At 34.1% G+C, this 27,422-nt stretch overlaps 1 long non-coding RNA gene across 2 annotated transcripts; it reads right to left on the bottom strand.

Annotated features, from left to right (window-relative positions):
* Positions 1-757: 757 nt before the first annotated feature.
* Positions 758-7,142, bottom strand: LOC131803486 (uncharacterized). Of its 2 annotated transcripts, none has more exons than XR_009342611.1 (7): positions 5,959-7,142; positions 5,722-5,891; positions 5,388-5,484; positions 5,035-5,326; positions 4,768-4,976; positions 4,566-4,695; positions 758-1,133 (listed from the first exon to the last, which is right to left on the bottom strand). It is a non-coding gene; the product is annotated as an uncharacterized LOC131803486 (long non-coding RNA). The 2 variants fall into 2 exon arrangements; XR_009342610.1 differs by having other exon boundaries at positions 4,782-4,976.
* Between the last annotated feature and the right edge of the window lie 20,280 nt (positions 7,143-27,422).

The following is a 27,422-nucleotide window of genomic DNA, read 5'->3' as shown; positions in this document are numbered from 1 at the left end:
GATAATGTCGCTAAAATCATTAAAGAGAACAAATAAAGGGAGGTAACGTCATATATAGGCTATACGAAGACGTGGACCTGTATAGACGAGAGTTCTGTCATTGGTTGTAGAACCCTTTACGAAATTCCATTTAAAGAATTCCGGTAGATTCTGTCGCTAAAATCATCAAAATACCAAATAGCAATACGTTCGAAAGATAGCGTTATTATAACAGGCAGACAGAAAGACGGACATAGATAAGTTGACTTAGAATTTTACGCAGATCAGAAATGAATACTTTGTTGCGTCGGTGAAAATTCAATGTAAATAGTTTTACATTGTTTTTATTTTTTGAAATATGCTTTTGAGTACTTACCCCAGCAGCTATTTCTTTGAAAAGAGAAATAGCTCAGAGACCCGGTTCAGAAAAACAAAATTTTAAAGTTGGATGATGTTGCGCATCATGCGAAACAAAATTGAAAATGACCAGAAGGAAATGGATGGCGTTGCCGTAATAAAAAAAAATAGGGATCGTTCAGTCGTTATTTGGCTAAGGTTTTATACAACCATGGCGGATCAGCCATTTCGTAGCTACCCTATCGCCATCAAGAATGTCCATGATAAATAATGGAAAATTTAGGAAAAAATGGTGGCAAAATGAAGCGACTATAAAAAGGGGAAAATACGAAAATTGGCAACATAGTGTTGCAAATGACCTAACCAAAAGACGGTCAAAAGTAGTTTTTAACACTAAAAAAAGTGAATATTTATATGTGTGTTTAGTTGTTTACAAAAAGTGGGAACAAACAACATTTTTATTTTTGTATTTTTTTATATATAAAGGTTCCCCAAAATCACGATATACCCGGTCCTTGGGTTTATTTGAATTTGAAACTTTCCCTGTGTGTGTCCTAATTCTGTTTGGTGTCATACTTATTTTTGGTGTCCTAATTTTGGTTGGTGTCCGTATCCGAGGAGGTGGAATTTGGTCAAAACTAATTGGCTCGCCACAAGAAGAAGATTTTTTGATCGAAGGTTGTCCTCTCCTGTGGTATAAGAATTAAGATTTTGCCACTTAATTAATGACTAGGTAATAGACACCCTTTTTCTTTATCCATGTTTTGGAGCACGGAAGAATATCCAGGGAATTGCAACTAAAAAAGAAAGAGAAATCGGAAAAATAAGAAAAATTATTTAAAAAAAAATCATAATTATAAAAAACTATAAAAAGTTAATTTAAATAACGATAGGATAACATTGATAGACATTCAAATTATTTTTATGTAACTATATTTCAAATTTAATTAAATAGTATAAGTATGTGTTTTGGTGTCCTTTCTTAATGTTTCGATGTAAGGATTTTAACGCCAGTTTCCTTTAAATTTGACCTGATTATATATAAGCAATGTACGGGGAAAACTAGAGGTTATAATCGTTTGTTTCAATTAGAACCAATTTTGGCTAGTGAGGCCATTGTAAGAGAGCTTCTTTCCCTAGTTTTCTCACAAGGAAAATTTGCTATTTTTCATTTTTTTTTACATTTTTTCTATTTTTTCCGTGTTTGAAAAAAAGACAAAATTTATTTATATTTAGTTGTAAGTCCCGTCTGTCAATAAATAATGTTGTGATTTGAATTAGAGTGAAAATAAAATATGTGTTAAACTTTTGTTAAAAGGGTAAATTTCAAACTAGGTAAAGAGGAGAGTGTGTGTGGGGTCTTCAAAAAATTACTTTAAAATTTTATTTCTTAATAACAGACCTCCAGAGATGCCATTATCTAATATGACGTTATTTCCTCCCGGCCCCAATTTGGAGAGGCCTAGCAAAGTGGAGAAGTTAAAACTGAAGTTTGATGATAATCCTTCTGGAATTTCTGTAGAAGATTTCGTTTTTAGATTAGGGTATTTGAAGAACCACTACAAAGTATCTTGGCAAGACATTTTTGGCGAATTTCAGAGTTTGTTTTCAGGTGGAGCGTGCGAATGGTACTGGCTACAAATTAAAACTGGCGTAGTGCGAGATTGGTCTTCGTTGAAAGACGCCATGTTCATGAGATATAGCACCACTAAGTCAAATTTTGATGTCATGAGCGAAATTGTAGAAAGGAAAATAAAGCCAGGGGAAAGCTTAGATTTTTTTCAAGTCATAAATACCATTAAGGTCGAAATTAAGCCAGCCAATATCTGAGCGCGAAATCATCCAGATTGTTAAGAGAAATTTGAAAGGTGAAATATTTAGAATAATTTATCCCATGAGCATACATTCAATGGAAGAACTCAGAATGGAATGCATAAGAGCTGAAAAAACTTGCAACAAACGAGATGTGAGGTATATGCCTCCACCTCCATACCAAAATGTTAGAGTGCACGAGTTGCAAACATGCGAGGATAATTACTGTTTAAATGAAACCATGCCAGAAGTGTCTGAGATCCAAGAGGAACAAATCTGTTGGAACGGTCGTAGGCCAGGACATCGTTTATGGATGGTTTGTCGGCACAAAGATCACTATTCTGCTACAGATGTTGCCAACTGAACACCGTCGCAGTGTCCGAGGTGCCATTCGGAAAACGGGAAAAGGAACACAGTGTCGGCGGGAACATCGTGTACGACAGACAGACCCGTAACATCCAAACAACAACAAAAGGCATAGAGTCACTTAATTATCCGTCCATTCGGCATTACCTACCGATAGAAGTTCGAAAAGAGAACTATGAAATTATATTTAGGAATTGATTTTTGGAAAGCTTTGAATTTAGCCCCTGATAAAGTATCAGTCAATGTAATACACACAGAGAAAATCCAAAAAAATTCGTCGGGGAGAACGATTATCCGAGAGAAATGCATAGTCTTAAAAATGATCAAAAGGAACGCTTGCAAAAGACTGTGGAATCATTCCCTTCATTTGAGAAAATGGGTCTAGGGCATACAACGCTGGGAAAACATTCAATCAAACTTGTTGAGGGAACAAACCCTATTAAAGATAGACATTAACCCATTTCTCTAGCGGTGCAAGAAATAGATATAATGTTGGAACTAAACGTCATTGAAAAGAGCAATAGTGCGTGGAATAATCTAATTACGCTAGTGCGGAAACCAGGAAAGAATTGTATCTGTTTAGACGCGCGGAAATTAAATGCCGTCACGATGAAAGACGCGTATCCCCTTCAAAATATTGATGGAATTTTGAGCCGTATAGATCAACCTGTTTTTATCAGTAGTGTTGATTTAAAACGTGCCTTTTGGTAGATAGAGCTGAATAAAGAGTCAAAACCATACACTGCCTTTCCCAGGACGTCCGCTCTATCAATTTAGAATGATGCCTTTCGGACTATGTCGTCTAAAATCCAATGTCTTCATTTATTTAGACGATTTGTTAGTTATTTCAGAGGATTTCGAAACACATTTAAAACTATTAGATCAAGTTGCTGACTATTTAAGAAAAGCCAACATCAAAGGACCAAAATTCTTGATGATCAAGAAACCATAGATGCATTTGAGGAGTTGAAAAATGCGTTGACTACGGCACCGGTGTTAGAACATCCGGATTTCTCCAAACAATTTTATATCCAATGTGATGCACCGGAATAGGGAATGTATTATTCCAAAAGGGAGACCATGATAAGGAACACCCTATAGCCTTCTCCTTCCAAAAGTTAAATGATTGCCAAAAAAAACTATCGTGTGAAAGAGAAAGAATGTTTGGCGGCCGTTATGGCAGTGAAAAGATTCAGACCCTATGTGGAAATGATGAAATTCACGGTCATAACGAACCATGCCAGCCTAAAATGGCTCATGGGCGTGAAAGACCTCAGTGGTAGATTAGTTCGATGGCCCATGCAGTTACAGGGATACAACTTCAATATTGAACATCGAAAAGGAAAAGACAACGTAGTGGCAGACATGTTGTCGCGCTTGGAAGTTGTAGAAGATGTCGAAATTGTGGACGATCTTTTCGACTTTGAGACAGCCGAGTTCGAAAGTCAGGAATACAAAGACTGATCTGAATGTTGAGAATGGACTTATTTTTAAGCGTACCAAAACAGAAAATGATTTAGATTTTGAAGAAATGCCGTGGAAATTATGGATTCCCGAATCCCTAATATATCTTTTGATAGGGAATGGGACACATATTTAACAGAAATCTAATGTGCTTTACGATCATCAATCCACTCTTCAACGGGGGTTACTCCGTTCTTTGCATTATTTGGTTATGAGATGTACTCGTCCGACAGTGACTACAAGCTAGCCCGAAAACTACAATCATTATGCGATTATCAGATAAATGAATTAGGCAGAAAAGAACGGTTGGAAATAATCAGGGACAAAATTGCGAAAAACCTACACGAGGCTTACGAGCGGAGTGCGAAACGCTACAATCAAAGGGCCCGAATAGTTAAATTCATTCCCGGACAGGAGGCCTACAGGAAAAATCCCATATTGAGCAGGCAGAGAAAGTTCAGTTATCATAAATAAAATTATTGTACTTGGAAAAAGCACCCAATAAACTCAGTTAATTTCTAACAATCACCTCCTAACTCCTAACCAGTCAAACTGGCTAAAAACAATTTCACAAATGTATCACTCACCTGTACATATCATGGTAAAGCAACTCCTTCACATGGATACAATTTCGATGGGAGTAAAATAATCGCAAAATCTACACTTCCGCAGCAAATTAACTTCTAAGTAGCCACCTCATGTTTTGTTCTGGGACGTCTGCAATAGTTAGACAAAATTAGCTAAATGTTTTTTTTTTGTAAAGCAAAAACAAGTCATAAATAAACTCACGGTTTTCTACTTACACCAGGGACAGACGCTTTATTGCATGCTATAGTTAGTTTTCTATATTACGAATACCGTGCTTTTATCCATAGAAAGATTTGGAGCAAAACAAGTTAATGTTAGGCAGGAATTTTGTCAAAATTAAGTAAACGCAGTATAATCAATTTTTCAATGACCGGACAATAACAATAACATGACCGCCGACTCAGAAGTATCTGAAAGAAAAAAATTAAAATTACTACGGCATTTATAAACAGTAAAAGTTTAACTTACTGTTGGGCACACTTTCATAAACCCAAATTATTACGTAGTAGTTGGAGGGTTGAATAAAATCATTGAATGATTTGGTTACTGACTCGTTGGTGTAGCCCAAATGGGGATTTTATCCAAAAATTAAATGGGTATCGCCACAGTTTACCCACGGCCAAACAATAACCACAAAAGTTTTTTAGAAATTCCATTTACAATTTCCATTACAATTTCTGCACACTGCAAATTCTGCCAAATGATACTCAATAAATAAATACTATGGAACTTTACTCATGTCCCAATCGGCCCGAGTAACCTAAAAAAAGTTGAGTTAATATAGGGGTAGATATAAATAAGAATATATAAATTATGCTCACAAAGTCTCCTTAAATATTGTAGCAGTGCTTCAACCCAAAAATTCTCCAAATAATTCAGGTGTAATCTGGAATTTTTCAATTATGTCAGCAAACACGTCTATATGAATGAAGAGGAGAAATAAACACAAGCTTATTCTTATTTCCATTCATCAACATTTCATTCAACTTTAATGGATATCATTGTGGAAACTAAGGTTGTCACCTTGCATAAACGTATGGGGCGACGGGTACGTACCATAACGCAAACATGTATATGTGTGTATACATTAATAAAAAGCGACGCCACACAAAGTACCGTTAAACAAACCTCATGGTTCCAAAAGGATATGCTTACCATGGAATTTCCAGAAATGCCCGGCCATGAGACTTCAGGGCTGTGGGAGTTCCCCACGTGGAATAATATAACCTTCCGCACATCGACCTTTGCAAAATTAACTCAGCAAAGGGTCGAAGTTTTGTTGCGTCGGGTGGGTCATCAGGGGGCGTGTATGCTGCATGGCTTACCTGAAAATTCAATGTAAATAGTTTTTACATTGTTTTTATTTTTTAAAATATGCTTTTGAGTACTTACCCCAGCACCTATTTCTTTGAAAAGAGAAATAGCTCAGAGACCCGATTCAGAAAAACAAAATTTAAAAGTTGGATGCTGTTGCGCATCATGCGAAACAAAATTGAAAATGACCAGAAGGAAATGGATGGCGTTGCCATAATAAAAAAAATAGGGATCGTTCAGTCATTATTTGGCTACGGTTTTATACAACCATGGCGGAGTAGCCATTTCGTAGCTACCCTATCGTCATCAAGAATGTCCATGATAAATATTGGAAAATTTAGGAAAAAATGGTGGCAAAATGAAGCGACTATAAAAAGGGGAAAATACGAAAATTGGCAACATAGTGTTGCAAATGACCTAAACAAGAAGACGGCCAAAAGTAGTTTTTAACACTAAACAATTAAAAAGTAGTAAGTTCGGCCGGGCCGAACTTTGAATACTCTCCACCATTTGAAGCGAATTAGAAAAATTTCAAAAAAATATAATCCATTAAAAATTCTTTTAAAATCTTTAAAATATCTAATATAGGAATGTGCCGATATATGGGGGGATATACGATATTGGGGACCTATAAAGACAAATCTATGTCTGCGTGTAAAGTACTCACAAGGAACTCCTTGTGTGGATTTTCAGATAATTCCACTCGGAAAAGTGGCTAAAATCATCAAAATACCGCATATAGGGGAGTACCGTTTTATGGGGAATATATGATATTGTGGACCTATATAGACAATTCCGTTTCAGGGGTAAAGTGATCACAAAGAACTCCGTGTGTGGATTTTACAGGCAATACGATAGGAAAATGTGGCTAAAATCATCAAAATACCGAATATCGCGGGGTACCGTTATATGGGAGCTATACGTTATCCTTAACCTATATAGAAAATTCTCTGTCGGGGGGCAAAAGTGCTCACAAAGAACCCCTTGTGTACAAAGAACCCCTTGTGACCGTTCCGTTGAAAAATATGGCTAAAAACATCAAAATAACGAATATCGGGGGTACCGTTATATGAGGGCTATACGATATCGTGGACCTATATAGATAAGTCTCTGCCGAGGTATAAAGTATCCATAAGGAACTCCTTGTATGGATTTTGAGACAATTCCGATGAAAAATGTGAGTAAAATCATAAAAATACCGAATATCGGGGGTACCCTTATATGGGGGATATGCGATATCGTGGACCTGTATAGACAATTCTCTCTCACAAAGAACTACTTGTGTGGATTTTAAGACAATTCCATTGACAAGCGTGGCTAACATCATCAAAATACCGAATATCGGGGGTACAGTTATATGGGGGATATACGATATCGTGGACCTATATGGACAATTCTTTTTGAGGAGGTAAAATGCCCACAAGGGACTCCTTTTCTGGAATTTCAGACAATTTCATTGAAAAATGTGTATAAAATCATCAAAATACCAAATATCGAGGGTACCGTTGTATGGGGGCTATACGATATCGTGGACCTATATAGATAATTCTCTGCCGAGGTATAAAGTAACCACAAGGAACTCATTGTGTGGATTTTCAGTCAATTCCGTTGAAAAATGTGGATAAAATCATCAAAATACCGAATATCGGGGGGAGGGGGGGGGTACTGTTATATGGGGGATATACGATATCGTGGACCTGTATAGACAATTCTCTCTCAGGGGGTAAAGTACTCACAAACAATGGACATGGCTAAGTCGTCTTAAAATTTTACGCTGATCAAGAATATATATACTTTGTTGAGTCTAAAATGATTATTTCGGTGAGTTACAAACGGAATCACGAACTTAATATACCCTCCATACTTTTTTTGGTGGAGGGTATAAAAAAGTGAATATATATATGAGTGTTTACTTGTTTACAAAAAGTGAGAACATCATAATAGTGACATTTGGAAATCAAACAATATTTTTGTTTTTGTATTTCTTTATATATAAAGGTTCCCCAAAATCACTATATTTTTTTTGGTCTCCACGGACTGCTGAGTGGGGATCAGGTGTTAAATACCCGGCCCTTGGGTTTATTTGAATTTGAAGGTTTCCCTGTGTGTGCCCTAATTCTGTTTGGTGTCATACTTTTTTTTGGTGTCCTAATTTTGTTTGGTGTCCGTATCCGTATTTGGTCAAAACTAATTGCCTGGCTACAAGAAGAAGATTTTTTGATCGAAAGTTGTCGTCTCCTGTGGTATAAGAATTAAGATTTTGCCACTTAATTAATGACCAGGTAATAGACACCCTTTATCTTTATCCATCTTTTGGAGCACGGAAGAATATCCAGGGAATTGCAACTAAAAAGAAAGAGAAATCGGAAAATAAGAAAAATTATTTAAAAACAACAAAATACTACGGTATCCCGAACAAAGGATAATATTGATAGACATTCAAATTATTTTTATATAACTATATTTCAAATATAATTAAATAGTATAAGTATATGTTGTGATGGACCTTCTTAATGTTTCGATGTAGGGTTGTTTAACGTCGGTTTCCTTTAAATTTCACCTAATTAAATATAAGCAATATCCAGGGAAAACTAGAGGTTATAGTCGCTTGTTCCAATTAGAGCCATATGGCTATCTATCTGTCTGTCTTTTGTAATCACGCTATCTTTCGAACAAATTGAGATAGAAGGCTAAAATTCTGCACCCATGTATATTTTGCCAGTAGGCAGGTAAAGTTCGTAAATGGGTCATGTAGGTCCAAGTTATCATATAGTCCCCATATAACGGTACCTCCCGATATTCGGTATTTTGATGATGTTAGCCACATTATTTACCGCAATTGTTTCAAATTTGGCATTTGAAGTTCGTAATGGATACTATAGCCTAAGACAGAAAATTATCTGTGCAGGTCCACGTCTTCGTGTAGCTACATCCTATGTCAAAAAATGAGCCCCTCGATATTCGGTATTTCGATGATTTTAGCTACATTATAAACAGGTTTTTCTTCAAGTTTCGCATTTAAATATTGTAATAACTTATGACAAAATTTGCCTATACAGGCCCACGTCGTCGTATAAGCATTCTGTATTTTTAAGATTTTAACAGAATTTCTAACGGATTTCATTCTTTGGAAATTGCCAAATTTGTACCAAATTGTGGATGGTATTAAAAGTCCGGCCCGGCCGAACTTACAGCTTTTTTACTTGTTTCTATATAAGATTGTAAGATTGTCCGTGTTTGAAAAAAAGACAAAATTTATTTGTATTTAGTTGTAAGTCCCGTCTGTCAATAAAGTTGTGATTAGAATTAGAGTGAAAATAAAATATGTGTTAAATTTTTGTTAAAAGGGCAATTTTCTAACTAAAATGCAACTAGGTAAAGAGGTGAGTGTGTGTGGGGTCTTAAAAAAATTACTTTAAAATGGAACCCGGAAGACAATGGAAGGGTGGGCGAATGCGGTAGTAGAAACATCAACTCTCCCTTGTCTGAGCAGGTGTTGTGTTTGTGTAGTGTATTGTATTTGTGATGTATAAAGTTCCAATTTCGTGTTCGTCCTGAGGTGTTACAAAGTGACGATTGAGAACCAGACCCCGAGACCGCTAGAAGCCGGATGGTCACTTTTAACACCGTCAATCAGGATTGCGTATCAACTTTTGTATGGTTTCACATGAGTATTTCAGAGGTGGATATTGTGAAAGAGTTTTTAAAAAAGAATGGGTAGTGCATGAGGTACAAAGTTAATAGAACAAGTTAATAGTACAAAGAACGTCTTCGTATAGCCTCCATATAACGGCACCCCCTGATATTCGGTATTTTGATGATTTTATCGATATCATTTACCAGAATTGTTTCAAATATCGCATTTAAAGTTCGTAATCGATACTGCCATGAGAAAAGCAGGAACATGAAATTCATACACGAAGGGTTTGTCCTTCGAATTTATTAATTTCATAGCAAATGCAAAGCTTGCTAGAAACTGCAATCTTTTAAATCTGAGTGGCATTTCTATTGCAATTAGTGAATTCGATGTAGCAACATACTTCCCGTAATAAGCGTATCTCAATTAAATAGTTGTATAGGTTTTTACTGTTAGACTAATACCACTTCAATGGCGTTGTGGGTCAATGGGACTTAATAAAATTATATCCCAATCTGATACGATTTCAATATAATTTGACAAAATTTACTCTTACACCAAATTCCGTCACACCTTCCATATTTCACTGAAATTATTGCGTCAAATTAGTGAAATCGGCAGTGAATATGTATATGGGAGCTATATCCAAATCTTAACCGATTTCCAAAAAATTTATTAAATTTTTATTTTAACCAAATTCCGCCACACACTCTGGATTTCATTGGAATCATTTATATATATCGTGTTAGGTGCATAACATATATGAAATCGGCTGAAATATATATGGGAGCTATATCCAAACCTCAACCGATTTCAATATAAAGTTGGCAATTTTTCTTTTTCGTCTCTCTGTCTGAATTTCATTGGAATTGGACGCACATATCGCGTTGGATGCATCAAATATATAAAATTGGCAGAAATATACATGGGAGCTATACCCAAATATATATATTTGAATATAATTTGTCAAATTTATTTTTGTACCAAATATAGTCATTCTTGCATTTCATTGGAATCGGAAATACGTATCGTGTTTTGTGCATCAAATATGTAAAATCGGTGGAAAATATATATGGGTGCTATATCCAAATATGAACCGATTTTAATATAATTTGACTAATTTATTTTCTAATCAAAATCCCGTTACATATTCCAAATTTCTTTGGAATCGAACATTCATATCATGTATGGTGCATAAAATACATGAAATCGGTCGAAAATATATAGTAGAGCTATATCCAAATCTGAACCGATTTTAATATAATTTGACAAATGTATATTTGTTTTAATTTCCGCTACACATTCCAAATTTCATTGAAATTAGAGATACATAGCGTGTTTGGCGCATCAAATACATGAAATCGGTCGAAATATATATGGGAGCTATATCCAAATCTGAACCGATTTCAATATTATTTGACAAATTTATTTCAGTGAAAAACTCCCTCGTCATTGCGCGATGAAGTGTTAAGAATGTTGACAAACTCTATATGGACAGCTCTTACCGTAAAACATATTATTAACGCACCATACCTCTTTCCTGTATGTCGGCCAACCGTTGCCAAAATAGGGCCAAAATAGTCCATACCTCTATATGTAAAAGTACAACAAAATGCTGCCGTCTGATTGCCATTTGAGGTATGTTTGGAACAGCTTTATTTTACCCATTTGGCACTGCTTCAATAATTTTTTATAAAAAACAGCCTTTATCCAAGGAATATAACATTTTTGTCTTAATTCATTTATCACATTTTCGTGAATAAGGCGCTTGTAATTTATATTAAAATTCATAATTACCAAATGTGTAATGCGACTGCCCGATTATCAAACGATTATCAAAATAAAGATCGGATATCTTTGCCCATTTCGTTGCTTCATCGGCAACATTTTACTTTCCTGGAATCCAATGTCAATCTTGCATACTGTCGCATACATAATTTCGCTAATACGCAAAGAGACAAATTGGTGATATTTTTTATTAGCATATCTTAACCAAAGGATTTCTGTCTTTGAATCAGACCAGTAATATTGTTTATCTATCGAAATAGTATTTGACAAAACGAGAGCCAATGAGTGCACCCAATAACTCTAAGCGAGGAACTGAGGTAATTTTCAGAGGGGTAACACGGGTTTTAGATCCCACCAGCGAGCAAACCGTGTTACTATTACTCACAATACGAAAATAAGCTACTGCCGCATAACCGCTTTCATTCGCATCTGTGTAAGCATTGGCGTAATCCTTAATTGAAATTACCGGGAAGATATTTTAACCACTTGTCCACACTTTATAAGTTGTTCTTCCTTGCCTGGGTCATCCCAGCTGAACCCCCGTCTCCAAATTTATTATAAAATTATTTCAAGTTATATTACAGAATTACCAGCAAGTCCTAGGGGATAGTAATTAATTGACATTAACATTGTTAAAATTATTAAGCCGAACAATATATTTGCTTAGAATATTTGGTGAAATCTTAAATACGATGGCATCATCTATTTATCCCTTATCTGACCCCTTATTCGACAGCTTTTATATCATGATGTCGTTAATTTCAGTGAAATTCAATTATTTCTTTATTGTCGATTTGTGACGCAACCTTATGTAATAATTTCTTAAAACAGTACATAATAAATCATGTAACTACCGCATATCGGGAGGAACTGGTATATAGGGCTATACGATATCGAGGACCTATATGGAAAATTCTCTTTTAGGAGGTGAAGCAGTCACATGAAACTCCTTGTGTAGAATTTAAGACAATGCCGTTGATTAAAATAATCAAATGTGATTAAAATAATCAAAATACCGAATAATGGGAGGTACAGGTTGATAATTCTATTTTAGAGGGTAAAATAATCAAATGGACATCTTTGTGTCGATTTAATCCAACTCCATTGGAAATTCAACTAAAATCATCAAAATACCGAATATAGGGAGGCACCATTGTATGGGGGCTATACGATATCGTGGACCTATATAGACAATTGTCGTTCAAAGGGTATTCACAAGGAACTTCTTGTTTAAAATTTCAGACAATGCCCTTAAAAAATGTGGCTAAAATCATCAAAATACCAAGTATCAGGAGGTACAATTGTATGGAGGATATACGATACAGTGGACCTTTCTAAAAAAATTTATTTTCTGGGGGTAAAGTAGTCACGAAGAAAGCCTTGTACGATATCGTGAACCGATATTGCCCGTATTCGAACTTTATCTGTACTTGCAGGCAAAATACGGATCGGTCTAATTGGGCCAATTGTCTTCGAATTTTAAACTGATCAGGAATATATATACATTTTGTTGGGTATAAAATTATCATTTCGATTAGTTCAACGTGTTTGACTCAACTTATAACACTACTTACCACCTTCTTAGTTTAGAGCTAAAATCTCCAAAATACCAAACATTCGGTATGAGCTTATTCCAGTTGTCTTCTGCCAAAGGAGACAGACTGTATTGTAAACCTTACATACCGAGTTTTAAACTATCCTCCACAAGAGGTAGAACCGTTACAAAATCTAAGTGTCCGATATTAAACAATTTCCTTTGAAAATGTGGTCTAAATCGTGGGGAGGTACATATACAGGAGTTTCAGATTAAATGAACCTTTCACAATTGAAATGAAACTTTTGCAGCGGAAATTAAACCCTTTGCAGTGGAAATGAAACCTTTTGCAGTCGAAATGAAACCTTTTGCAAACGAAATAAAATCTTTTGCAAATCAAATGAAACTTTTTGATTAATAGAATTAAAAATAACAAAAAATTTTAATTTTTAGTAGGTTTCAAACTAATTATAACTAATAATTAGTTAAAGAGGAATTTTTATTGATTATTAATATCTACATTTTTATATTATTTCCTAAATTTTCAATTATTGTAATAAAAATGGTTCTTTATTGATTTGATATAAAATATTTCCTTATTATTAAATTCCAAATGCTTAACGCTAAAAAGAGAAATTTAAACAAATTTTGGCCGTTATAGGTATGACCAGGATGGAAATGTGAAATTAAGCTTTACCACAATATTTATAGATATAGTATACTATTAATCTTACCTAATAAAGGATTCCCGCTTCGCAGTTTTATTGATCATGATGATATAGCATTTTCAGATTAAATGAAAACTTTTGCAATTGAAAAGAAACTTTTTGCAGTGGAAATGAAACCATTTTCATTGGAAATGAAACCTTTTGCAGTGGAAATGAAACCTTTTACAACCGAAATGAAAACTATTGCAACCGAAATAAACCTTGTTGCCAATCAAATGAAACTTTTACATTTATATAAAGAAACATAACAAAAAATTGTTATTTTTAGTAGGTTTATAATGAAATCAGGTACTTATTACTAATATATAGGAAAAGAGGAATTTTTATTGATTATTAATATATATATATTTTTATAATATTATTTCTTAAATTTTCAGTTTCCATAAACCGCAAGTGTCGATGCAGAAGAATTAAAAACATTTTTTGTAGGTCTTTTCTCCAAAAGACCCGATTGAGGTACCTTTTTTAACATCCACCATGGAAAGAAAGGTATATTAAATTTGTCATTCCTTATATACAAATATGATCTGAGTTGATTTAATTATATCCACCTGTCTGCTGTAATTACGATATTAGTATGAAATTTGATGTTGGAATTTGGCACAATGTTGTATGTATGTATGTAATGTTGTATGTATATGTATTGTATGTTTGGTATTGAAAATGATACCGGGATGTTTCAAGAAGGCCTTACATTGTGTACGTGATAAAGCGAACCATTCAATAGACCACATAACAAGACTGTTCTATCTCCATAATGGATCTGTGTTGTATTGTGTCTAGGATATTTGGTATTGAAAATGATACCGGGATGTTTCAAGAAGGCCTTACATTGTGTACGTGATAAAGCGAACCATTCAATAGACCACATAACAAGACTTCTCTATCTCCATAATGGATCTGCTGTTAAAAATCAAAAAATTACGGGAATCCTTTCGGTAATATTAATAATATTTTATAACTATGAAACATTATAGTAAAGCTTAATGTTGCATTTCAGTCCTGCCGATATAATTTATGTAAATAAAGCCCAAAAATTGTTTCAATTTATTAAGAATATTTAATATGGAATTATTTTATGTCAAATCAATAAAGAACAATTTTTTATTAGAATAATTGAAAATTTATGAAATAATATTATAAAAAGGTAGATATTAATAATTAATAAAAACTCCTCTTTAACTATGTTTAACTCAGGGGAGTGGGGAGAAGGCTTCGATAGCGGCAACGACAACGATACTCCCCAGAGTTATTATGATGTGAGATGAACGATGTGTAGATGAGATATGAGGGTGCGATGCGGGTGATTCGCGCGTGTGGTGTGTAAAGGAAAGAAAATATACAAGAAATAAAACACAAGGATTAATTAGTATAAATTCAATATGTATCCATGTTTTTATTGGTGATTCTTACTTTTCAACGACAAATTACCTTTTGGTATATGATAGTGTTGGCGACAGTGGCCGTGTTGGGGTTCGCTTCAAAGACTAAAGACAAGTGAACGTAATGGTTCTGAGTGACCGCTGAGGGTCCCATGTCTGTCTACAATTACAACTACAACTACTTCCAATGAGAGCAAGGTGAGCCTACCGACAACAACCAATGCCCAGCGATGATCCGCTCACTACGGTCTCCGCCAGGGGAGTTGTAGAGGAGATGCCTGTGCGCCAATCAGCATCCGTGATTGATCGAGCATTGGAAAGTTTTGGTGGAACGTATCGAACTTATACATTCCGGCCCCCTTGCTAGAACTACGAGTCTAGCAATTAATATCACTTTATTATAAGTTAGGAGAGAACGTAAATTCAGATTCCTTTGTGAGCTATAGTTGCAGATTTTCGTATTTTCATCATAGCGATTTAAAGAATTGTCGATAGATTCGGTCTACAATTTCAATGTTTAGCGCGATTAATGTTTTCAGCAAATTTCGATTATAAATGACACGATTCTTTTTTTTTTCTAAATTGGTCGATTTCAATTTTCGGTGCAAGATTACGTTACAGTCGAGGGAGGTACTGAACCGGTAAGAATGTACCCGAAAATAGACTTTTGGGCCAGCAACGAATCCAAAACAATTTTTGGAGGTTCAGCTTCTAGAATTTTGGGATACAAGTCAGCGCCAAGTAGCAAATCTATTGGGCTATTATCGAAAGAATCCGTTAAATCTAAGCTAGGAATCCGAGTCTTCGAATTGCTAATAGATGGTGACGAAAACAACCTACCAACTCCATTGGAAATTCAACTAAAATCATCAAAATACCGAATATAGGGAGGCACCATTGTATGGGGGCTATACGATATCGTGGACCCATATAGACAATTGTCGTTCAAAGGGTAAAGTAATCACAAGGAACTTCTTGTTTAGAATTTCAGACAATGCCCTTAAAAAATGTGGCTAAAATCATCAAAATACCGAGCATCAGGAGGTACAATTGTATGGAGGATATACGATACCGTGGACCTTTCTAGAAAAATTTATTTTCTGGGGATAAAGTAGTCACGAAGAAAGCCTTGTACGATATCGTGAACCGATATTGCCCGTATTCGAACTTTATCTGTGCCTCTAAAATGATTACAATAGACGGACGGACAGGGCCAATTGTCTTCGAATTTTAAACTGATCAGGAATATATATACATTTTGTTGGGTATAAAATTATTATTTCGATTAGTTAAACGTGTTTGACTCAACTTATAACACTACTTACCACCTTCTTAGTTTAGAGCTAAAATCTCCAAAATACCAAACATTCGGTATGAGCTTATTCCAGTTGTCTTCTGCCAAAGGAGACAGACTGTATTGTAAACCTTACATACCGAGTTTTAAACTATCTCTCTGCAAAATGTGGCTTAAATTTCCAAAATACAGAATATCAGGAAATATCAAAGCATGAGGTGCTATAGAAAACTTGAATATATCTATGCAATGATCCTCCACAAGAGGTAGAACCGTTACAAAATCTAAGTGTCCGATATTAAACAATTTCCTTTGAAAATGTGGTCTAAATCGTGGGGAGGTACATATATAGCAGTTTCAGATTAAATGAAACCTTTCACAATTGAAATGAAACTTTTGCAGCGGAAATGAAACCCTTTGCAGTGGAAATGAAACCTTTTGCAGTCGAAATGAAACCTTTTGTAGTGGAAATGGAACCTTTTGCAAACGAAATAAAATCTTTTGCAAATCAAATGAAACTTTTTGATTAATAGAATTAAAAATAACAAAAAATTTTAATTTTTAGTAGGTTTCAAATTAATTATAACTAATAATTAGTTAAAGAGGAATTTTTATTGATTATTAATATCTACATTCTTATATTATTTCCTAAATTTTAAATTATTGTAATAACAAATGGTTCTTTATTGATTTGATATAAAATATTTCCTTATTATTAAATTCCAAATGCTTAACGCTAAAAAGAGAAATTTAAACAAATTTTGGCCGTTATAGGTATGACCAGGATGGAAATGTGAAATTAAGCTTTACCACAATTTTTATAGATATAGTATACTTTTAATCTTACCTAATAAAGGATTCCCGCTTCGCAGTTTTATTGATCATGATGATATAGCATTTTCAGATTAAATGAAACCTTTTGCAATTGAAAAGAAACTTTTTGCAGCGGAAATGAAACCATTTTCATTGGAAATGAAACCTTTTGCAGTGGAAATGAAACCTTTTGCAGCGGAATTGAAAACTTTTACAACCGAAATGAAACCTATTGCAACCGAAATAAAACTTTTTGCCAATCAAATGAAACTTTTACATTTATATAAAGAAACATAACAAAAAATTGTTATTTTTACAGTATTTTTTGCTTACCTGCACAATCAAAAATTGCACGACATCTTGTGCAGCAATGCCCAAAATGCAGGTAGCTTCATTGCACTTATCTGCACAATGAAGCAGGTATCTTTAATTTTACTTACGTGCACAAAAAGTGCAGGTATCTTTAATTTTCTATTCGTATGTATTTGAGCATCAGTGGTGTTTTATCCAGCATAACCATCTTTTAGTGTGGGAGAGGAAGCGAGAATATGTTTTTAATGCATGCTCTTTTCTTGTGTTGTTATTGTTTTTGCGAATACAAAAACAAAAACGAAGTGGTAGTTTTTAGTGTCTTTTTTGAGTTTGCAAAAAATTTTCTTGTGCAGATAAATACAACTTTTGTAACCAAATTAAAAAAAATTACCAGATTTTCGAAGCAGGAATGTCCAATGTGCAGCTATCGATTGGGCACTTAAGTACAATTCAAATAAAGGGATTCAGAAAAAAATGGCATAACAAAAGTTTTTTGGTCTGCAAAGGCCAATGCGCAGCTAATGTTGATGCAGGTAAATAGAAACCACTGTAGTAGGTTTATAATGAAATCAGGTACTTATTACTAATATATAGGAAAAGAGGAATTTTTATTGATTATAAATATATATATTTTTATAATATTATTTCTTAAATTTTCAGTTTCCATAAACTGCAAGTGTCTATGCAGAAGAATTAAAAACATTTTTTGTAGATCTTTTCTCCAAAAGACCCGATTGAGGTACCTTTTTTAACATCCACCATGGAAAGGAAGGTATATTAAATTTGTCATTCCTTATATACAAATATGATCTGAGTTGATCTAATTATATCCACCTGTCTGCTGTAATTACGATATTAGTATGAAATTTGATGTAGGAATTTGGCACAATGTTGTATTGTGTCTAGGATGTTTGGTATTGAAAATGATACCGGGATGTTTCAAGAAGGCCTTACATTGTGTACGTGATAAAGCGAACCATTCAATAGACCACATAACAAGACTGTTCTATCTCCATAATGGATCTGTGTTGTATTGTGTCTAGGATGTTTGGTATTGAAAATGATACCGGGATGTTTCAAGAAGGCCTTACATTGTGTACGTGATAAAGCGAACCATTCAATAGACCACATAACAAGACTTCTCTATCTCCATAATGGATCTGCTGTTAAAAATCAAAAAATTACGGGAATCCTTTCGGTAATATTAATAGTATTTTATAACTATGAAACATTATAGTAAAGCTTAATGTTGCATTTCAGTCCTGCCGATATAATTTATGTAAATAAAGCCCAAAAATTGTTTCAATTTATTAAGAATATTTAATATGGAATTATTTTATGTCAAATCAATAAAGAACAATTTTTTATTAGAACAATTGAAAATTTATGAAATAATATTATAAAAATGTAGATATTAATAATTAATAAAAACTCCTCTTTAACTATGTTTAACTCAGGGGAGTGGGGAGAAGGCTTCGATAGCGGCAACGACAACGATACTCCCCAGAGTTATTATGATGTGAGATGAATGATGTGTAGATGAGATATGAGGGTGCGATGCGGGTGATTCGCGCGTGTGGTGTGTAAAGAAAAGAAAATATACAAGAAATAAAACACAAGGATTAATTAGTATAAATTCAATATGTATCCATGTTTTTATTGGTGATTCTTACTTTTCAACGACAAATTACCTTTTGGTATATGATAGTGTTGGCGACAGTGGCCGTGTTGGGGTTCGCTTCAAAGACTAAAGACAAGTGAACGTAATGGTTCTGAGTGACCGCTGAGGGTCCCATGTCTGTCTACAATTACAACTACAACTACTTCCAATGAGAGCAAGGTGAGCCTACCGACAACAACCAATGCCCAGCGATGATCCGCTCACTACGGTCTCCGCCAGGGGAGTTGTAGAGGAGATGCCTGTGCGCCAATCAGCATCCGTGATTGATCGAGCATTGGAAAGTTTTGGTGGAACGTATCGAACTTATACATTCCGGCCCCCTTGCTAGAACTACGAGTCTAGCAATTAATATCACTTTATTATAAGTTAGGAGAGAACGTAAATTCAGATTCCTTTGTGAGCTATAGTTGCAGATTTTCGTATTTTCATCATAGCGATTTAAAGAATTGTCGATAGATTCGGTCTACAATTTCAATGTTTAGCGCGATTAATGTTTTCAGCAAATTTCGATTATAAATGACACGATTCTTTTTTTTTTCTAAATTGGTCGATTTCAATTTTCGGTGCAAGATTACGTTACAGTCGAGGGAGGTACTGAACCGGTAAGAATGTACCCGAAAATAGACTTTTGGGCCAGCAACGAATCCAAAACAATTTTTGGAGGTTCAGCTTCTAGAATTTTGGGATACAAGTCAGCGCCAAGTAGCAAATCTATTGGGCTATTATCGAAAGAATCCGTTAAATCTAAGCTAGGAATCCGAGTCTTCGAATTGCTAATAGATGGTGACGAAAACAACCTACCAACTCCATTGGAAATTCAACTAAAATCATCAAAATACCGAATATAGGGAGGCACCATTGTATGGGGGCTATACGATATCGTGGACCCATATAGACAATTGTCGTTCAAAGGGTAAAGTAATCACAAGGAACTTCTTGTTTAGAATTTCAGACAATGCCCTTAAAAAATGTGGCTAAAATCATCAAAATACCGAGCATCAGGAGGTACAATTGTATGGAGGATATACGATACCGTGGACCTTTCTAGAAAAATTTATTTTCTGGGGATAAAGTAGTCACGAAGAAAGCCTTGTACGATATCGTGAACCGATATTGCCCGTATTCGAACTTTATCTGTGCCTCTAAAATGATTACAATAGACGGACGGACAGGGCCAATTGTCTTCGAATTTTAAACTGATCAGGAATATATATACATTTTGTTGGGTATAAAATTATTATTTCGATTAGTTAAACGTGTTTGACTCAACTTATAACACTACTTACCACCTTCTTAGTTTAGAGCTAAAATCTCCAAAATACCAAACATTCGGTATGAGCTTATTCCAGTTGTCTTCTGCCAAAGGAGACAGACTGTATTGTAAACCTTACATACCGAGTTTTAAACTATCTCTCTGCAAAATGTGGCTTAAATTTCCAAAATACAGAATATCAGGAAATATCAAAGCATGAGGTGCTATAGAAAACTTGAATATATCTATGCAATGATCCTCCACAAGAGGTAGAACCGTTACAAAATCTAAGTGTCCGATATTAAACAATTTCCTTTGAAAATGTGGTCTAAATCGTGGGGAGGTACATATATAGCAGTTTCAGATTAAATGAAACCTTTCACAATTGAAATGAAACTTTTGCAGCGGAAATGAAACCCTTTGCAGTGGAAATGAAACCTTTTGCAGTCGAAATGAAACCTTTTGTAGTGGAAATGGAACCTTTTGCAAACGAAATAAAATCTTTTGCAAATCAAATGAAACTTTTTGATTAATAGAATTAAAAATAACAAAAAATTTTAATTTTTAGTAGGTTTCAAATTAATTATAACTAATAATTAGTTAAAGAGGAATTTTTATTGATTATTAATATCTACATTCTTATATTATTTCCTAAATTTTAAATTATTGTAATAACAAATGGTTCTTTATTGATTTGATATAAAATATTTCCTTATTATTAAATTCCAAATGCTTAACGCTAAAAAGAGAAATTTAAACAAATTTTGGCCGTTATAGGTATGACCAGGATGGAAATGTGAAATTAAGCTTTACCACAATTTTTATAGATATAGTATACTTTTAATCTTACCTAATAAAGGATTCCCGCTTCGCAGTTTTATTGATCATGATGATATAGCATTTTCAGATTAAATGAAACCTTTTGCAATTGAAAAGAAACTTTTTGCAGCGGAAATGAAACCATTTTCATTGGAAATGAAACCTTTTGCAGTGGAAATGAAACCTTTTGCAGCGGAATTGAAAACTTTTACAACCGAAATGAAACCTATTGCAACCGAAATAAAACTTTTTGCCAATCAAATGAAACTTTTACATTTATATAAAGAAACATAACAAAAAATTGTTATTTTTACAGTATTTTTTGCTTACCTGCACAATCAAAAATTGCACGACATCTTGTGCAGCAATGCCCAAAATGCAGGTAGCTTCATTGCACTTATCTGCACAATGAAGCAGGTATCTTTAATTTTACTTACGTGCACAAAAAGTGCAGGTATCTTTAATTTTCTATTCGTATGTATTTGAGCATCAGTGGTGTTTTATCCAGCATAACCATCTTTTAGTGTGGGAGAGGAAGCGAGAATATGTTTTTAATGCATGCTCTTTTCTTGTGTTGTTATTGTTTTTGCGAATACAAAAACAAAAACGAAGTGGTAGTTTTTAGTGTCTTTTTTGAGTTTGCAAAAAATTTTCTTGTGCAGATAAATACAACTTTTGTAACCAAATTAAAAAAAATTACCAGATTTTCGAAGCAGGAATGTCCAATGTGCAGCTATCGATTGGGCACTTAAGTACAATTCAAATAAAGGGATTCAGAAAAAAATGGCATAACAAAAGTTTTTTGGTCTGCAAAGGCCAATGCGCAGCTAATGTTGATGCAGGTAAAAAGAAACCACTGTAGTAGGTTTATAATGAAATCAGGTACTTATTACTAATATATAGGAAAAGAGGAATTTTTATTGATTATAAATATATATATTTTTATAATATTATTTCTTAAATTTTCAGTTTCCATAAACTGCAAGTGTCTATGCAGAAGAATTAAAAACATTTTTTGTAGATCTTTTCTCCAAAAGACCCGATTGAGGTACCTTTTTTAACATCCACCATGGAAAGGAAGGTATATTAAATTTGTCATTCCTTATATACAAATATGATCTGAGTTGATCTAATTATATCCACCTGTCTGCTGTAATTACGATATTAGTATGAAATTTGATGTAGGAATTTGGCACAATGTTGTATTGTGTCTAGGATGTTTGGTATTGAAAATGATACCGGGATGTTTCAAGAAGGCCTTACATTGTGTACGTGATAAAGCGAACCATTCAATAGACCACATAACAAGACTGTTCTATCTCCATAATGGATCTGTGTTGTATTGTGTCTAGGATGTTTGGTATTGAAAATGATACCGGGATGTTTCAAGAAGGCCTTACATTGTGTACGTGATAAAGCGAACCATTCAATAGACCACATAACAAGACTTCTCTATCTCCATAATGGATCTGCTGTTAAAAATCAAAAAATTACGGGAATCCTTTCGGTAATATTAATAGTATTTTATAACTATGAAACATTATAGTAAAGCTTAATGTTGCATTTCAGTCCTGCCGATATAATTTATGTAAATAAAGCCCAAAAATTGTTTCAATTTATTAAGAATATTTAATATGGAATTATTTTATGTCAAATCAATAAAGAACAATTTTTTATTAGAACAATTGAAAATTTATGAAATAATATTATAAAAATGTAGATATTAATAATTAATAAAAACTCCTCTTTAACTATGTTTAACTCAGGGGAGTGGGGAGAAGGCTTCGATAGCGGCAACGACAACGATACTCCCCAGAGTTATTATGATGTGAGATGAATGATGTGTAGATGAGATATGAGGGTGCGATGCGGGTGATTCGCGCGTGTGGTGTGTAAAGAAAAGAAAATATACAAGAAATAAAACACAAGGATTAATTAGTATAAATTCAATATGTATCCATGTTTTATTGGTGATTCTTACTTTTCAACGACAAATTACCTTTTGGTATATGATAGTGTTGGCGACAGTGGCCGTGTTGGGGTTCGCTTCAAAGACTAAAGACAAGTGAACGTAATGGTTCTGAGTGACCGCTGAGGGTCCCATGTCTGTCTACAATTACAACTACAACTACTTCCAATGAGAGCAAGGTGAGCCTACCGACAACAACCAATGCCCAGCGATGATCCGCTCACTACGGTCTCCGCCAGGGGAGTTGTAGAGGAGATGCCTGTGCGCCAATCAGCATCCGTGATTGATCGAGCATTGGAAAGTTTTGGTGGAACGTATCGAACTTATACATTCCGGCCCCCTTGCTAGAACTACGAGTCTAGCAATTAATATCACTTTATTATAAGTTAGGAGAGAACGTAAATTCAGATTCCTTTGTGAGCTATAGTTGCAGATTTTCGTATTTTCATCATAGCGATTTAAAGAATTGTCGATAGATTCGGTCTACAATTTCAATGTTTAGCGCGATTAATGTTTTCAGCAAATTTCGATTATAAATGACACGATTCTTTTTTTTTTCTAAATTGGTCGATTTCAATTTTCGGTGCAAGATTACGTTACAGTCGAGGGAGGTACTGAACCGGTAAGAATGTACCCGAAAATAGACTTTTGGGCCAGCAACGAATCCAAAACAATTTTTGGAGGTTCAGCTTCTAGAATTTTGGGATACAAGTCAGCGCCAAGTAGCAAATCTATTGGGCTATTATCGAAAGAATCCGTTAAATCTAAGCTAGGAATCCGAGTCTTCGAATTGCTAATAGATGGTGACGAAAACAACCTACCAACTCCATTGGAAATTCAACTAAAATCATCAAAATACCGAATATAGGGAGGCACCATTGTATGGGGGCTATACGATATCGTGGACCCATATAGACAATTGTCGTTCAAAGGGTAAAGTAATCACAAGGAACTTCTTGTTTAGAATTTCAGACAATGCCCTTAAAAAATGTGGCTAAAATCATCAAAATACCGAGCATCAGGAGGTACAATTGTATGGAGGATATACGATACCGTGGACCTTTCTAGAAAAATTTATTTTCTGGGGATAAAGTAGTCACGAAGAAAGCCTTGTACGATATCGTGAACCGATATTGCCCGTATTCGAACTTTATCTGTGCCTCTAAAATGATTACAATAGACGGACGGACAGGGCCAATTGTCTTCGAATTTTAAACTGATCAGGAATATATATACATTTTGTTGGGTATAAAATTATTATTTCGATTAGTTAAACGTGTTTGACTCAACTTATAACACTACTTACCACCTTCTTAGTTTAGAGCTAAAATCTCCAAAATACCAAACATTCGGTATGAGCTTATTCCAGTTGTCTTCTGCCAAAGGAGACAGACTGTATTGTAAACCTTACATACCGAGTTTTAAACTATCTCTCTGCAAAATGTGGCTTAAATTTCCAAAATACAGAATATCAGGAAATATCAAAGCATGAGGTGCTATAGAAAACTTGAATATATCTATGCAATGATCCTCCACAAGAGGTAGAACCGTTACAAAATCTAAGTGTCCGATATTAAACAATTTCCTTTGAAAATGTGGTCTAAATCGTGGGGAGGTACATATATAGCAGTTTCAGATTAAATGAAACCTTTCACAATTGAAATGAAACTTTTGCAGCGGAAATGAAACCCTTTGCAGTGGAAATGAAACCTTTTGCAGTCGAAATGAAACCTTTTGTAGTGGAAATGGAACCTTTTGCAAACGAAATAAAATCTTTTGCAAATCAAATGAAACTTTTTGATTAATAGAATTAAAAATAACAAAAAATTTTAATTTTTAGTAGGTTTCAAATTAATTATAACTAATAATTAGTTAAAGAGGAATTTTTATTGATTATTAATATCTACATTCTTATATTATTTCCTAAATTTTAAATTATTGTAATAACAAATGGTTCTTTATTGATTTGATATAAAATATTTCCTTATTATTAAATTCCAAATGCTTAACGCTAAAAAGAGAAATTTAAACAAATTTTGGCCGTTATAGGTATGACCAGGATGGAAATGTGAAATTAAGCTTTACCACAATTTTTATAGATATAGTATACTTTTAATCTTACCTAATAAAGGATTCCCGCTTCGCAGTTTTATTGATCATGATGATATAGCATTTTCAGATTAAATGAAACCTTTTGCAATTGAAAAGAAACTTTTTGCAGCGGAAATGAAACCATTTTCATTGGAAATGAAACCTTTTGCAGTGGAAATGAAACCTTTTGCAGCGGAATTGAAAACTTTTACAACCGAAATGAAACCTATTGCAACCGAAATAAAACTTTTTGCCAATCAAATGAAACTTTTACATTTATATAAAGAAACATAACAAAAAATTGTTATTTTTACAGTATTTTTTGCTTACCTGCACAATCAAAAATTGCACGACATCTTGTGCAGCAATGCCCAAAATGCAGGTAGCTTCATTGCACTTATCTGCACAATGAAGCAGGTATCTTTAATTTTACTTACGTGCACAAAAAGTGCAGGTATCTTTAATTTTCTATTCGTATGTATTTGAGCATCAGTGGTGTTTTATCCAGCATAACCATCTTTTAGTGTGGGAGAGGAAGCGAGAATATGTTTTTAATGCATGCTCTTTTCTTGTGTTGTTATTGTTTTTGCGAATACAAAAACAAAAACGAAGTGGTAGTTTTTAGTGTCTTTTTTGAGTTTGCAAAAAATTTTCTTGTGCAGATAAATACAACTTTTGTAACCAAATTAAAAAAAATTACCAGATTTTCGAAGCAGGAATGTCCAATGTGCAGCTATCGATTGGGCACTTAAGTACAATTCAAATAAAGGGATTCAGAAAAAAATGGCATAACAAAAGTTTTTTGGTCTGCAAAGGCCAATGCGCAGCTAATGTTGATGCAGGTAAATAGAAACCACTGTAGTAGGTTTATAATGAAATCAGGTACTTATTACTAATATATAGGAAAAGAGGAATTTTTATTGATTATAAATATATATATTTTTATAATATTATTTCTTAAATTTTCAGTTTCCATAAACTGCAAGTGTCTATGCAGAAGAATTAAAAACATTTTTTGTAGATCTTTTCTCCAAAAGACCCGATTGAGGTACCTTTTTTAACATCCACCATGGAAAGGAAGGTATATTAAATTTGTCATTCCTTATATACAAATATGATCTGAGTTGATCTAATTATATCCACCTGTCTGCTGTAATTACGATATTAGTATGAAATTTGATGTAGGAATTTGGCACAATGTTGTATTGTGTCTAGGATGTTTGGTATTGAAAATGATACCGGGATGTTTCAAGAAGGCCTTACATTGTGTACGTGATAAAGCGAACCATTCAATAGACCACATAACAAGACTGTTCTATCTCCATAATGGATCTGTGTTGTATTGTGTCTAGGATGTTTGGTATTGAAAATGATACCGGGATGTTTCAAGAAGGCCTTACATTGTGTACGTGATAAAGCGAACCATTCAATAGACCACATAACAAGACTTCTCTATCTCCATAATGGATCTGCTGTTAAAAATCAAAAAATTACGGGAATCCTTTCGGTAATATTAATAGTATTTTATAACTATGAAACATTATAGTAAAGCTTAATGTTGCATTTCAGTCCTGCCGATATAATTTATGTAAATAAAGCCCAAAAATTGTTTCAATTTATTAAGAATATTTAATATGGAATTATTTTATGTCAAATCAATAAAGAACAATTTTTTATTAGAACAATTGAAAATTTATGAAATAATATTATAAAAATGTAGATATTAATAATTAATAAAAACTCCTCTTTAACTATGTTTAACTCAGGGGAGTGGGGAGAAGGCTTCGATAGCGGCAACGACAACGATACTCCCCAGAGTTATTATGATGTGAGATGAATGATGTGTAGATGAGATATGAGGGTGCGATGCGGGTGATTCGCGCGTGTGGTGTGTAAAGAAAAGAAAATATACAAGAAATAAAACACAAGGATTAATTAGTATAAATTCAATATGTATCCATGTTTTTATTGGTGATTCTTACTTTTCAACGACAAATTACCTTTTGGTATATGATAGTGTTGGCGACAGTGGCCGTGTTGGGGTTCGCTTCAAAGACTAAAGACAAGTGAACGTAATGGTTCTGAGTGACCGCTGAGGGTCCCATGTCTGTCTACAATTACAACTACAACTACTTCCAATGAGAGCAAGGTGAGCCTACCGACAACAACCAATGCCCAGCGACGATCCGCTCACTACGGTCTCCGCCAGGGGAGTTGTAGAGGAGATGCCTGTGCGCCAATC

The sequence above is a fragment of the Musca domestica genome, unplaced genomic scaffold (genome assembly GCF_030504385.1).
Source record: "Musca domestica strain aabys unplaced genomic scaffold, Musca_domestica.polishedcontigs.V.1.1 30, whole genome shotgun sequence".
NCBI lineage: Eukaryota > Metazoa > Arthropoda > Insecta > Diptera > Muscidae > Musca > Musca domestica.
This window is presented reverse-complemented; position numbering and strand designations above follow the sequence as displayed.